Raw genomic sequence first — 15814 nt, 5'->3', positions numbered from 1 at the left:
AACTCGGTATAGGAGAGATTAGGGTTACACTTTTCTCCAGCTGCTCACTGTTCACTCTGGCTGCTGTTGTTCGTTGTGCCACCGTTCACTCCACCGCTCTGTTGCCAATGGCCCTGCGCAGTCACCTTCTGCTGCCACCTGCCACTGTGACCTCTGTGAGTTGGTCTCTTGAGGTTCTACCAGCTCTCAGTGATTTCAGCTCTCGGGGGGGGAACCTCGCTGCTAGTGCAGTCTGGGCCGTCTCTTCCACAGAAACACTGTCCCCACAGCAGGACTAAGCACTTAGACCTCATTATCAGTGATTTCAACTGTAGTGATCACTGAACAAAACAAAAGACTATCTAGGGAGCCTAATCAGCTCTGTCTTTAAACAGTGGAGAGGGGCAGGTCAAATAGTACTTGTGACTCAGGCAGACCATCAAGCAAAACACCTGTCCCCACCCTCTCTCCATGCCCTCAATCAGCACAGGCTAAGTACAGTTCTACTGCCCTGTACTCATACAATAAGAATAACATTTCATTACCCCCACATTCAGGTGATTTGTAACCCAACCCCAGCCAAAATCTATCACTTGAGCAAAGCAGCTCTGTTTGCTGGGTACCTGGGTAGATTAGGTGTGAATGTAAACACAACCTGGTCCTGAAGCCTTTCCCCCCAGCCCCAGCTCATCACTAGCTGTCGGGGAGAGCTCATTTAGACTTTGCTGACAAATCATCATTTGAAATTATTAGGATGGCCAACATCACCGAAATGAATGCACTGACATTGTCATAAAAAACCACAGCTGTAGAAGGAAGCGAGTCTATGTTCATACTTTTCAAACCTATTCTATTTTTTCAGATACACGTATTTTATCATACACGGTCTATGCTTTTAAAGTGTGTATTAATGTTTCAATTTCAATTCAAATTTCCAGTCACTAAATTGGCAACACTGCATGTAAGTGGTTCACAAAACTGGAGGGAGAGTTGGGGAAATTCGGGGGGGAGGGGTGTACACCCCCCTGGGGGGGGGGTCTAGAGCAGCAAAACTCTCTCTGACTTTTGGTTTTCACTCCGGGAGCGTAAAGTGCCTTAAACCCACTTTAACCCCTTCCCGAATCACAGCCCCGCCCGGAGCACAGGGAGGGAGTCACTGTGAATGAGGAGCTGCTCTGCACTAGAAGAGCTATCCTGGTCTGGGGCTGGGAAATATTTTTAGCACAATAATTACACCCTGCAGCCCCTGGTGTGGAGGATGGATTATACTGGTACCTACAGTTAGGGTGACCACATGTTCCGATTTTATAGGGACAGTCCCGATATTTGGGGCTTTTTCTTATATAGGCACCTATTACCCCCCCCTCCCACCCCTGTCCCGATATTTCACACTTGCTGTCTGGTTACCGTAACTACAGCGTATTCCCTTCTGCATGGGAATCTCGGTACCCCATGCACACCAGGGAGCTGACAAGTCCGGTTAGGACTGCAGGTAGGGTGACCAGACGTCCTGATAAAATCGGGACCGTCCCAATATTTAGGTGTTTGTCCCGGGTCCTGACATTTTCCTCCGCCCCGCCGGCAGCTTTTTTTTTTGCTCCGCTGGTGGACCCCCCCATGTGTCCCGATATTTTCTCTCGTCTGGTCACCATACCTGCAGGACCCTACAGTGCAGGCAAGTCCAAGGTCAGCGCAGCCTGCAGGGTTCAGGCCTTGGGAAATCTGCCCCCAAACTGTGTTACACGCGGGGACTAGATTCAATCACTAGCGTCCTTTAGCCCGGCCTGAGCCGCCTGCCTCAGTGACCCTCGGGAGCTCGCTGACACCACAGAGTCTGTTGGCTCGGATCCCTGCCAGAGCTCGGCTTCCTGGGGCGTGTTTCTGAACGGGGGGCAGGGCAGTTGGTTGGTTAGTGGCTGTTTCCCTCAACAGATCAGAGGGAGGAGGTCTGTATATAACCCCCCTGCGCCAGAGAGGAGAGACCAGAACAGGAGTGGAGCGGTGCGTGTCCCACACCCTGTGCGATCGGAATTAACCCTTTCCTCGCTGCGTGTCCTGCCGGGAGCGGGGGTTGCTGCTCAGGTGAGCAGAGAGCTGCGGGCGGGGGGGAGGAGGGGATGTTATCTGCAGGGCGCCGGTCTGGCTCCGCCCTGTCTCCCCGGCTTTGTCCCCGCGGATCCAGTTCAGCTCCCAGCTCATTTGCGCCGCGGGTCTGTGCGGGGCTGGTTGCGGGCGGCTCCTATGGGGCGGGGGGCGCTGGGGACAGGGGCAGTGATGCCCTGGGCAGCCCCAGTGCCCAGCCCGGGATGTGTCCGCCCTGCAAAGCCAGGTGGGGTCTGATCTCCGCACCCCACTGCAGAGCCCGCCGGGTTTGCCCTGGGCTCAGACCCTCGGTGCCGGCTCCGTTTGGTGCCTTTGCTGGGGCCGCCTGGTGCCCGGAGCTGCCGGATTCACTCTCTGGCTCCTGCTCTGTTGGTCTGGCGCTGTCTGTCCCGGCTGGTGTGTGTGTGTGTGTGTGTGTGTGTGTGTGTGTGTGTATATATATATATATATATATATATATATATATATCATATGTGGTTTGCAAATGACATTCATATCATATGTGGTTTGCAAATGACATTCACCACCATCTGCAGAGCCTGGACCCTGTGAGCAGCCGGGACAAATGCCCCCTGGGGCAGATGGGTGCTGTGAGGAGGGTGGGCTGCTCCTTTCATTGTGCCAGGGGAATCTAAAATCTAAGATTTCAGAGTAGCAGCCGTGTTAGTCTGTATCTGCAAAAAGAAGAACAGGAGTACTTGTGGCACCTTAGAGACTAACAAATTTATTAGAGCATAAGCTTTCGTGGACTACAGCCCACTTCTTCGGATCCACGAAAGCTTATGCTCTAATAAATTTGTTAGTCTCTAAGGTGCCACAAGTACTCCTGTTCTTTTTTTTTAAATCTAAGACTAATGCTGCGTTCCTTATTGTGGTAACTTCTTGCTGACCGGTGGAAGAAAACGAGTGTCTACACTGCACAGTAAACCAAGTTCTGACCCAGGTTTGAGCCCAAACCCCTTTTTGTCCACACACAGATCAGTCTGACTCAGGTCCATGAGCACTCAGGACCCGGGTCCTAGGACCCTGCTGGGATGTGGGTCTGAGCCTGTGTCCTGTTGTGGGGAGAGGGGCGGGGCAGGGCAGGCTGGCTCAATTCTGTCTTGGTCACAACAGAACACAGTGTGGACACAGACCAAGCTGCAGACCAGTCAGAAGATTGGTGTGGTGTGGACCATTAGCACGGCTGGGAGACCCAAGGACAGCAGTTGTAAGCCCTGGTTTGCAGTGCAGTGTGGATGCTCACACATGGGCTTGGACACAGTCCCCGAGCCGCGGTCCCACAGAACTGGGTTTACAATGCAGTGTAGACAGACCTCTAGTGATTCATTGGCGTCAGCCCAGGCCAGGTGGGTCGGTGGTGGTGCAAGTGGATACCAGTGAGAGGAGAATTCTAATCCGGTGGCATTTTATACCCCACTGGGCAGGTGGCAGCGATGGTCCAAGGTGCCGGGCAGGGGAGAAATGGGCTCCCTGTATGAGCACAGGAGACTCTTACCGGGGAAACGGCTGCATTTTCTGTCTCCTGGATCCCTGCCCTTGTAGCATTTTATGACACACAATGGGACTATCAGGCAATTCCCAGCTGGCTCAGGTAGCCGTTACCCCCCCCCCTCCCCACGACCCCACGGCTCTGCTAATACCCGAGAGGAGCTGTGAGAGGAGGGGGCTGTTTGTTTAGCTGCCTTTTATTGATTCACTGATGGAGCTGTTTATTGTCTGATTGCAATGACATTTCATTTCCACTAGGGGGCGGTGTCATTTTGCAGCAGCTCTCCCAGAAGCCCTATCAGAACCACGCCCCTGACCACGCCCCTGACTTGAAAAGGTGGCAAATTCAAATCTTAGGAAATACGTTTTCACACAAGGCACAGCTGGCCTGTGGAACTCACTGCCACAAGATCTCCTTGGTCAATCTTCCTTTCTGACTCCTGATAAGTTCTTGGCGTTTATAGGGATAATGGGACCATCCAGAGTTACAACCGTCAATATTACACAATAACCTGGAGTGGGAAGGGCTCCAAGTGACAAGGTACAAGGCCTGGCTTCTAACCAATGGGGGTGAGGGAAGAATCTCTCCCCGGGGCAGGTTATTCCATCACTGTCCAGTGCAGGGGTGTCCTGCCCCTCCCGCTGAAGCAGCTGGTGCTGGCTGCTGTGGGAGTTGCTCCCGTCAGATCTGCTCAGCTGGGAGCTCTGCTGCTGTCACAGGGCTCAGCTGGGAATCTGTGTCTGCTGCTCTCCCAGTCCCTGTCCTGCCAGGGGTGCAGGGACTTCATGGGGCTTCCCCCAAGGGCAGAAAGCAGGAATTGCTCCTCGCCCCCCACTTGAGACATTCCAGGCTCTCAGATTGAAGCACAACTACTAACTGTGATCTATTTGCATAAGGGGAATCGATCATTCCTGCCGATTCAGTGTCTGTAACAACTGTACCCTATAAACCAGAGATACTAAGACTGTGGCTTGCAAGCGACAAGTGGCCCTTTAATGTGTCTGCTGCAGTTCATGATATTAAAACTGTGATTTAATTAACCAATCAGGATGCTTCCGCAGGTCCTACCTCGCTGGTCCAGCACCCTTGGGACCGGTCCCGAACCAGGGAATTTGCCGGACCAGGAGAGGCCAGGTCAATGCTGGCCCCTCTGCTGGGCTGTGTTCCTGGCCCCCGGCCATGGGGCTCCACAGCTGTCCCGCTTCTTCCCCCGAGTGCTACCGTGTCCCTGCTCCTCCCTCGACCTCCCAGAGCTTCTGGAGCACCGCAAACCAGAGCCGTAACTAGGGATTTTTGCGCCCGAGGCAAGGGAGAGGGGTGGCACGTCTGGCTCTTCGGCCGAATTTCCGCTGAAGAGCCGGACATGCCGCCCCTCTCCCTTGCCGACGACTGGCGGCAGTTCAGCGGCGAGTCCCTCAATCCCTCTCGGAGGGAAGGACTTGCCACCGAAGGAGAGACTTTCTGCGCCCCTCACCTTCCGCGCCAGAGGCAAGTGCCTCACTCGCCTCGCCCTCATTACGGCACTGCCACAAACAGCTAATTTGTGGTGGTCCAGAAGCTCTGGGAGGGCGGGGGAGGAGTTGCTAAATGTGGGGCCGCCAGCTTTCCCCCTGAGTGCTCCAGCTTCAGAACAACCAGGGGGTCACAAAGGATGCCGGACCATGGATGTTGCTGGAGTAGGGAAGTCCGGATTAAAGAGGTACCACCTATACAATGTTATTAATCAATTAAGTTAGCAACTCACACAAGTTATTAATTTATTTGCCATGAGAATAAAATGTGTGTGTGAGTGTATAAACTAAATATTTCCTGTCATACTGTTTCATTTACTATAGTGCTATTCATATTTAAACAATGAATTCACACGGCTGTGGCTTTTTTGGGTAATGTTGATAAAGTTGGGTAATTTTGACTCTTGAACCACAGAGGTCTGAGTTTCACTGGTATAAACAGACACAACCAATCAGAGCTGGGGGTCTGGCCCCACTGACTCCAATGGAGCAATGGCTCATTTCCCCAGCTGGGGCTCTGGGTTCAGTGATTTCATTGGAGCTGCTCCTGTTCACTCCAGCCAGGGCCCACTCTGTCTACATGGAACTGACTCCTGTCCAGCGCCTGCCTCCATGTTTCTAAGTTTGTCAAGTGCTTTGGGATCCTTCAGATGACAATTGCTGTAGAAAAACCAGTGCTAGGGCACTGGCAGGTTGAACTGCCCCTGCTGTGCAGGGCTGTGTCTGGGCAGATAAACACCGACACAAGCCAGCCCGAGTAACCCGACAATTCTCTCCACAGGCAAACCTCGAACCCAGACCCCACGGGACGGGACGCCAGTGAAAAGAAACAGAACAAGGACGATTCAGTGACCTGGAGTTGATTTGGTCAGCGCCTGCTAAGGCCTGGTTGATCCGGGGGATAAAAGCCGTGTCAAGGGAAGCTTTGAAACAGTTCATTCGAACACAGCCCAGTCCCAGCCTGGCTGGTCGGGGTATTCGGGCAAAACTCACCATCCAATTCTATTCAAAAGGTGATTTTTCCTGTTCACACCATGTAGCCAAACCGCACCTGAGCTGTAATCGAGTGAGCTGCTTTGAATCTGTCCTTACGAAGGGCTCTGCCGGCACCGCCAGACCCCCTGTGAACAGGGCTGTAGTTACCGGTGGCTGCAGAAAGGTGGTTCAGGTGAACAAGTCGCCTGTTTTGGACTCCATGAGTCTTTCAGAGAGAGAAGAGATGTGGAACGAGTCATCTCCTGCTGAGATGATGGATCCAGACCTGGGTTCCCAGAAAACCCCATTGACACACAACGGCACAGCTCATGTGCCCATCCCCCCACAGGGTGGAGAGAGCTGCACAATCTGCCCTACAGGTACAGCTGCCTCTTCGGGGTCTTTCTTACACTTCCCCTTTCCAACCCGCATTGACTCAGTGAGGGCCTTTATCTCCCTCTAGTGGCCAGTCCGTGTAAAAGACACAAGTCAGCTATGGCCTTTAACTCTCTTTCTTTCCATCCAGAGGTCCCTGCTCAGTCCCTGCATATTCACCCCACTTCCTCCATCAGTGCTAGACAGCCTGGTCAACTTCCATCAACGCCTTCTGGGTGGAAAATACTTTTTGAACAAGACAGATTTTCCCCCACATTTTCTTTTTTTATGTTCAGAAGTTTTCAGAGTTTCAAATGGAAACAATGCCAATCTTCATTCCAGATGGACAACGGGTTTTGGGGGCAGGGAGGGGATTTTTGTGTTAGAAAATAAGAGAAGAATCAATTTTTGATTTAAAATGTTGGGGACTCCTCTCCCCATTCTCTCCCTTTTTTAAATAAATACTTTCATTGGAAACATTTTCAAGGGGCCGGGGAAATCTCTGAAAACCTCACATTGAAACCCCCATTTTTTCTGATATTCCCCCAGCCCCCACCCCCCGAGAAAAGTTGAAAGGATTTTTCCCCCCAGTTGGAATGAAAATTTTTGCTTCATTCACTCGAAATGTGTCTATTTGTGAAATATCCCCTGTTTTCAAACGAGCTCCAGCTGATGCCGTTAATCAGTGCAGGGCCCCCGCCATAGCAGCAGCGTGAGCATGACTGGCTGTTTCTATTACAGGTTTGCTGTCTGGGTTGGAACCACGGGCACGTCGCTGGGCAGTTCCCAGTGTGGGTCTCAATCTCGTACTGATTATCATCCTCCTCATCTTCATCATCGCACTGCCAGGTGAGTGTGGAGCCCGCACTGACCCCATCTCTGCACCTTACACTCCGTGCTGGAAACATCACAATCCCCTCCCCCAACTTCTCCCCCCCCCACCCCAGCTCACCCCTGCTTCAACAGTCACATCAGACTCTGCTAGCCCCAGGGCGTTTCTGTGGAGTCTCCCCCCACCCCCAGTGTCCCACTGGCTGTCGGGTAACTCTGCCGTGTCACCCCAACACACCTGGTTACCCAGGGCTGTGAGTCACCGTGTCACCCCCCTGCCTGCAGCGGGAGGGAGCCGTACCTATGCCCGGCTGGCTGTCACCCCCCCAAACCTCACCAGCCTTTCAGCTTTGCAAACCTCCTCCGGGCTAGGCCAGCCCTGGCTTTGTCTTGCAGGTTAACAATACCTGCACTGAGGTCCCTGCATCCCTTTGCAGTGCTCCCCTGTGGTATCCAGCCCTGACACCAGCTACTCACAGAAATCCCAGATCCTCTGCCCCAAAGGTGCTGCGTGTCCCTATTTAATGGTTTTACCTGATACTCCTGTATCACTCACAGCACCTGTGAGCACATCTAATAAAACAAGAGAAGGTTTGTTCAGGAAAGAATAAAAATTCAATTAGAAATGAGAGAGCGAGATGGGAACAAATGGTAACAACACAAAACAAAATCACAAAATGTGAACCTCAGTCTACAGTGACCTTTTCTGTCTAATACAGCTGCTTCCCCCCACAAGTCCATTCTCTCTCAGAGCTGGCCGGCTTCACGGGAACCAGGATCCAAGCCTTCCTGAAAGCCACCCTGCTTCTCCTCAGGTCTGGTCTATACTACCCGCCTGAATCGGCAGGTAGAAATCGACCTCTCGGGGATCGATTTATCGCGTCCCGACGGGACGCGACAATCGATCCCCGAATTGGCGCTCTAACTCCACCAGCAGAGGTGGTAGTAAGCGCCGCCGACAAAAAGCGGCAGAAGTCGATTTTGCCGCCGTCCTCACAACGGGGTAAGTCGGCTGCAATACGTCGAATTCAGCTACGCTATTCACGTAGCTGAATTTGCGTATCTTAAATTGACTCCCCCCTGTAGTGTAGATGTAGCCTCAGTGAATCCAGAAGGTCTTTCCCCCTCTTCTGGTATATTCAAACAGAGAGACAACAGCGCCACCTGGTGTCTGGTTGCATCATCCCAGGTGTTCCTATTCTATACCTAGCATACCCATGTGTACCTACAGGTGATAACAGAGCCATCTGGTGGCTGTTTATAATTATCTTATTGGTTGGGTGACACCGTGAGCAGCCTCACCCCCTTGCCTTTTTTTAGAGCACAGTTTTGTGCCAAGAACACACTGCCCCAGTATTGCATCTGAAGAAGTGAGGTTCTTACCCACGAAAGCTTATGCTCCCAGTACTTCTGTTAGTCTCAAAGGTGCCGCAGGACCCTCTGTTACTTTTTACAGATTCAGACTAACACGGCTACCCCTCTGATACTTGCCCCAGTATTGCTACCCCCACAGACCAGTCCGGCCATTCAGGAGCTGAAGTGCCTGATGTGCAGGTGCAATCAGATGTCTCAATGGCAGCGTCTGTGTCTGCAGGTAACTGCAGGGGGCAAAACTGGGGAAGCAGCAAAGGAGCCCAGGGCTGGAAACGTGACTCCGAATTCACAGCTCACGTCGCTGTGGGGAGCTGGTGGGTGGCGCTGGCCCCCCTCTGTTGGAAAGAGGAACGTGTCTAGGCACAAGCTCAGCTTGTGTGTGTGTGTGTGTACACGCGCGCGCGGTGTTCCATGGTGTGGTGTCACTGGGGGACTTGTTCCCTTGGCTACAGAGGGAGACGGGCAAATCTCTCACGCTGTTACTTTCTAATCTCCAGCAAAGAATTCTGAGTCGTCTCCAGCTGGTGCTGCCTCCCCGGTGGCCGTCTGCCCAAACGGCTGGATCAGATACCTGGGGAAGTGTTACTATTTCTCAGAGACAGAAGCAAACTGGACCAACAGCTGGAACAACTGCTCTGCCCTCAGCGCCTCCCTGGCTGTGATTGACACCCTGCAGGAAATGGTGAGACCCAGATTCTGGGCTGCACAGGGGTGGCAAAGGCGGCTTTATGCTGGGATTATCGTGGGGCTGGCAGGGCCCTAGATGCTGTTTTAATTGATGGAACCTTCCCACCATCAGTGCAGAATGCTCCAGCCACTCTTCATCCTGCCTGTACATTGGGACTGTGTGTCAGAGCGGTGTAGAGATAAAATGCCCTCCGCTCCCAGGGAATTCCCAGTGGAGGAATCCAGTTGGTTGCCAGCCCCTTTTATGTGACAGAAGCAGCATTGCTAACCCAGGCATTTAAAAAATCAGCAGTCAGAACACTCCATAATCATGTGATTGACTTTAAAATAACAGCTTTGAGGGCTTATAATTTGTGTTTTTGTGTTGAAGCTTTTAGGGGGTCACATTGACAAGTTTTTCTTTGCATCCATGAGGTTTAGAAACTTGTAATCCCCTGACTCCAGGAGCTGGGGTGTTAAGAAAAGCACCAAACAGCATGAGACTCTCAGTAAAATTGTGGGATTTGGTAAAAATGCAGGAGTGTTAAAGGCCTGGAATGCGGCTGAGAAGTGGAGCCTGATGGCTGCTAGCTACCAGAGCTTGCTGAAAATCAGAATTTCCAGCCTATGGGAAATTCAGGATAAAAACAAATGTCAACATATCGGAATCAGGGCAAGAAGCTGTAATAACTCAACTTTTAACTTTCCATTCAGTTACAGAAATATGTGAAAATATCTGGTTTTGACATTTGATCAAATCAATTTCTTTTGACAATCACAGATTAAAATAGCTTGGTTTGTCAAACCTAAACATTGTGTTTCAGTGTGGTTCAACACTGAATGTCGCCCATGGTTCCTCATGGGAGTTGTAATATATGTGACTCATGCCCCTGTTGTGTGTGTGCTGGGACCCCAGGCTGGACTACATCTCCCAGGATGCACAGTGGTAGCTCAGCCAGTAGAGAAACTGTGATATTCCCCGGGATGCAATCGGGACTGCTGTGTCCCCCTAGCTCTGCAGCCTGAGATGCTTTTTACACTGCTTTGTAGGTGAACAGCAACCCCCTGCAGGCTCTGCTGGCTCACAGCCACCAGCATGTAAAGTCACTCCCAGCTGAATACATGACTGTATACCCAGCCATTCACGTGTTACAGACAGGGCGCCAGAAGAAATAAAAGGATAAACCCCAAGGCTGTCAAAAGATTAAAAAATGCATTAATCACAAGATTAAAAAAAGTCATGACTAATCAGTTTGAATTGCACTGTTAAACAAGAATAGAATACCCATTTAAATTCATTATAAATAGTTTTGGATTGTTTCTACATTTTCAAATATAGTGATTTCAATTACAACATAGAATACAAAGTGTACAGTGCTCACTTTATATTTTTATTGCAAATATTTGCACTGTAAAAAAGATAAACAAGAGAAATAGTAATTTTCAATTCACCTCATACAAATACTACAGTGCAATCTCTTTATCGTGAAAGTGCAACTTACAAATGTAGACTTATTTTTTTTTACATAACTGCACTCAAAAACAAAACAAAACTTCAGAGCCTGCAAGTCCACTCAGTTCTACTTGTTCAGCCAATCGCTCAGACAAACAAGTTTGTTTACATTGACGGGAGATAATGCTGCCTGCTTCTTATTTACAATGTCACCTGAAACTGAGAACAGGCGTTTGCATGGCACTGCTGTAATATAAAGTGAGCACTGTACCTTTGTGGTCAGTGTTGTAATTGAACTCAATATGTTTGAAAATGTAGAAAAACATGCACAAATATTAATACATTTAAATTGGTATTCTATTATTGTTTAACAGTGTGATTAAAACTGTAATTAATTGTGACTATTTTTTAAATATAGTTAATTTGTTTTGCATTAATCTCTTGAGTTAATTGCAATTAATTGACAGCCATAATAAACATGCAAGCTAATGTCTAAACTTTACTAAGGCCAATAGGTTTTAAAGTAACATAGGAGTTTCTCACCAAAAGCCTACTGCAGTTTGTGCTGCTTGGCCAGGACCACTCCCCCAGTTCAATTTATGCTTCTTTTGTCTTTCAAGTGATCTCGCTGTAGTAAGCAGAGATGGAGAGGGAGCGGTGAAGTGGCTGTCACTGTCTCTTATTTTCATACCTTCCTCCTCTCTTTAAGGGTTACCGCCCACCGGGGTACAGACAAGCAGTCTCCAGTGTATGTGAGGTTTGAAGCCTCCAGTGTATGTGAGGTTTCTGGGAGGAAATGTAAATTCTTTGTTTACACCTGCCTGTTGCTGAAGAGTGGTTGCTTAAGTGATAACCCACTTGACTTTGTTGATACCTGTTTTGGGTTGCCAGTGTGTTTTTGGTCTCTGAAAAATTGGTTTGTGGGCATTCCCCAGACTTGCAACATATTTCAGTAATAATCATTTATCAAAATCTCATATATTGATATGCAGTGATATTACACATATATTAGCAGGATAATAATATTCAGCAGATTACAAGTTTTCAGATGATTCCTCACAAGGCATACTTTGTACACAATATATCATTACTATATAGAAATGGTGAATATGGTGTCACCAAAACCATTGTGCATTATAGGAGATGTAGTTGGGGGGAGCCCAACCCATAGAGGAGAATGGGGGTATGACGCACCCAAACTACAGTTCCCATGATGCACCCTGATAGCGCCTTTGGCTACCAACCAATGTTGAATTGACATGAAACAAAATCATTGCTCAATGGAAAATTGAAAAATGTCAATGAAATTGACATTTATCTTTGGAAAATTCATTTTTGCAAAAAATACATTTTCTGTCACAGAAATTTTTGATGGAAAATCTCCTGCCAGCTCTATTAAATATACTAGACTAGTCTTAGCATGATGTCCACACATGGCCTGACTTCCCTGCAGTTCATGGAGCGGACAGGTGCTACCTTTGAGTCTGGATTGTTATTTCTTGGTGTAGAATTCCCAGCCTGGACCCCCTACCCAGCGCCCTGTATAGTAACTCAGAGAATCCAGGGCTCAGCTGAAATGGTGTGTGACGCATATTTACTTCTATTTTTTTTAAACAAAGACTTTCATGATGCGCTATAAAGGCAACGCTGACTATTGGATCGGCCTGTGGAGGGATCTAAACCAGCCTTGGAAATGGATCAATGGCACCAAATTCAACAACTGGTGAGTCCCTTTTAGTTCTGTTAACTCAGTGAATGATGCAGCTCACATTTAAAATGGAAGCCTAGCCTTGTGGTTACGGCCCTGGGCTGTGACTTGGGTAATCTGGTTCAGTTCATGGTTCTACCCCAGACGTGCTCTGTGACCTTTGGGCAAATTGCTCGGGGACAGATTTTTGTTGTTAGTTTGAGCTGCTCTAATAGTTTTATTATTATTTGTTGCAGGTTTCCAATAGCGGGAGGAGGCCTATGTGCTTTTATGAACCACGGCGATATTGCCAGTTCAGGCTGCTCCAGGGACGCACACTGGATCTGCAGCAAACCAGCGGAGAAACCAGAAGGCCGAGCAAAGTGACTGTAACCTGGATGAGTCGGGCCTTGTCCTTTCCATGGGGCTGTCGCAAGCTGCCTCAGCGAGTGGGGAACTGGATGGGGCTGGTGAAGGGGGACAGCCAGGGCCGGTGCAAGGGGATATTTTGCACCCTAGGCGAAACTTCCACCTTGCCCCTGGTAACATCGGTTCATTGAGGGGCAAATCCCAACGAGCCTTTAGAGACCCCAGGGGCCAGCTGTGCCCAAGGGCTGCTTCCCTCCCCCCCGGCCCTCTGAACTCCCCTGGAGGGTGCACAGCCCCCCACCCCCCCGTGAGTCCACCTCACCCCGATGGCCCCCGCCCCGAGTCCACTCACTGGCTTTGCCAGCTTCTCGTCCACTGTGACCCCTAGGTCCTTTTCTGCAGAACTGCTACCTAGCCATTCGGTCCCTAGTCTGTAGCAGTGCCCTGGCGGGGGCTCACATACCCGGGAGCTGTAGAGCCCAAGTGTGGCGAGGGGGGAGCTGGGGGGCACATGGGGGCCTCTGCCCACATGCATCTGCTGCAGCCTGCAGGGGCCCCCCGGGGGTGTGCCAGGCCACAGCCTAGCAGGAGGGGCGGGGAGCACGGCTGCTCCACGCTAGCGGCGCCGCCACCTTTACAGGGCTCCTGCCCCCCTGCGCTGCGCCGGCTCCTCCATGGCTGGGGCTCACAACTCCTGCAAGCCGACGGTCTGGCTCTCCAGTGCCTCCGGAAGGCGGCTCCTCCCTGCCGAGCCAGGGCACTGCTTTTTGGCACCCCCAGGGCCATCCTTAGGATTTACGGGGCCCTATGCAGTATTATTAAACTGGTGCCCCTATGCCCGACGGCAGCCTGAGCTTGCAGCCCAGCAGGGGTGGAGGGACAAGGCAGAAAGAACAACAAGAGGCCCGGCCCGCCTCATGGTGGCATAGAGTCACAGTTCCCCACAGAGACCCCTGTACCCTCTCCCTCATGCAGAATGGACAGGGAGAAGGTACCTAATAAACTTGGGAATAAAAAATGTCAGTCACAGGGTTTTTGATATGCCCTGAAATTTGTCAGACATTTATTTGCACAAACTTTATAGTAAGGGTGAGTCAGCTGTCTACTGAATACAACATTAAATATTATGGACTACATGATGCAGCTCTTCTCTGGTTTACATTTTCTTAATCAGTATTTCTAAGCTGATTTGATATTTTAAATGTACTCTTAAACCTTCAGAAAGTCATCATTCCAGATTACTACATACAGACATTCTTTGAAATGAATCAGTCACAGAGGTTTAGTGTGTTCAGAACAATGTTCATTGCTTTTAGAAAAAGGGAACACTAATTTACTGTGTGTGATCTCCATAACATAACACATGTTCATGAAATTTCACCAACTTTAAAAAATGTTTCCAAAGATTTTAGGCATAATAAAGGATTTTATATCTTACTAAGGTACTGATTTTGTTTAAAACTAGTTCATCAGATAGTCAGAAGTCAAGAAAGGGAAACTCTGTCCAGCTATCTGGAAGCAAAGGGCTGTTGCTTCCTTCAGTGACCGGGGGGAGAGGGGGTGAAGGGAGAAATGGATGGACAGAAAGGACAGGAAGACTTTGAAAGTAAGTTTGTTTGTTTGTTTTTATTTTTATTTTTACTATAGTAATTAAAATGTGTATTGTAAATAAGGGTGGTCTTTTGAAGAATTTTAAAAAACATATGTCTGAAGATCCAAGCATTTAAGGCTAAAGATGATTGTGCATCTAAAAATCTATGCAAGGATTTTTTAGAGATGTGATTTTATAATCTTCACCAACTCACTAGTGAAATATTTTTAAAGCACATTTTAAACTAAGGTCCTGTAGACTGACATGTTCTGAGTTAATAATGTTTTCACATCTTACACTCAGGGGCAACTGTTTTTGTCAGTATATTCCTGACAGTAGATACCTCGGGGTTGGCAAATGCCTGTTAAATGTCTTCATTACCCGTTGAATGGCTCTTTAACAGTTTCAGTGTTGTGCTACTAGGTCTGGCAGGGATCACTTTCTACTTAGTAATTAACTCAGAGTATGTATTAATATCTGGGGGAGCAAACAACTGTGCATATCTCTCTATCAGTGTTATAGAGGGCGAACAATTTATGAGTTTGCCCTGCATAAACTTTATGCAGGGTAAAACGGATTTATCTGGGTTTAGACCCCATTGGGAGTTGGGCATCTGAGTGCTAAAGACAAGCACACTACTGTGAGCTGTTTTCAGGTAAACTTGCAGCTTTGGGGCAAATGATTCAGACCCTGGGTCTGTGCTGGAGCAGACGGCAGTGTGTGGCTTAGCAAGACAGGGTGCTGGAGTCCTGAGCTGGCAGGGAAGGCAGGGGCAGAAGTGGTCTTGGTACATTAGGTAGCAGCTCCCAAGGGGGTTTCTGTGATCCAACCTGTCACATCTAGAACTAGATTTCACCAAGCCAGTAACCAAACAGCTTCTGTAATACCTTACTGGTTACCAAGAAACCAAAATACAGTTCCCTTTAAGCAGTCCAGCCTTTGACTCCTACCTAGGCAGCCAAATCTAATATAGTGAGGGTTACTAAAAACCTTATTCATCATATATTAAGTTCTACCAACCCTAAGAGATCGGACACATTACCCACCAGGTCAATGAATATTTAAGATCTTACCCAAATTCACACTTACAGCCAATCCTTATTAACTAAATCTAAGATTTGTTAATAAAAAATAAAGAGTTGCTGTGGTTAAAGGTCAGTATGCATAAATATATGAAGAGAGTTCTTAGGTCAGTTTCATAGCAGAGATGGTGAAACTGCTGATTTCTAAAAATCCTTCTGCAATCAATTAAAAAAGTTTTAGTCCATAGGCAGGCCCTGTGCAGAGCTTGTTCATATTCTTCTATGAAAATTTTCAGGGTGGATCCAGAGTAACCTAGGAACCTGTGGGCTTAGACTTTCTCTGTCAAAGTTTAAGCAGATCTGAGATAACACAAGGATCAGGCCCC

General features: G+C 48.9%; 2 long non-coding RNA genes across 2 annotated transcripts; both read left to right on the top strand.

Moving 5' to 3' along the window:
• Positions 1 to 5028: 5028 nt before the first annotated feature.
• On the top strand, positions 5029 to 9322 carry LOC135974907 (uncharacterized). Its single transcript, XR_010591971.1, has 3 exons — positions 5029 to 6440; positions 7177 to 7284; positions 9138 to 9322. It is a non-coding gene; the product is annotated as an uncharacterized LOC135974907 (long non-coding RNA).
• Positions 9320 to 14252, top strand: LOC101940802 (uncharacterized). Its single transcript, XR_010591972.1, has 2 exons — positions 9320 to 12482; positions 12704 to 14252. It is a non-coding gene; the product is annotated as an uncharacterized LOC101940802 (long non-coding RNA).
• Positions 14253 to 15814: the final 1562 nt, after the last annotated feature.

Source organism: Chrysemys picta, chromosome 12 (genome assembly GCF_011386835.1).
Source record: "Chrysemys picta bellii isolate R12L10 chromosome 12, ASM1138683v2, whole genome shotgun sequence".
In the NCBI taxonomy this organism is placed as follows: Eukaryota; Metazoa; Chordata; order Testudines; family Emydidae; genus Chrysemys; species Chrysemys picta.
This window is presented reverse-complemented; position numbering and strand designations above follow the sequence as displayed.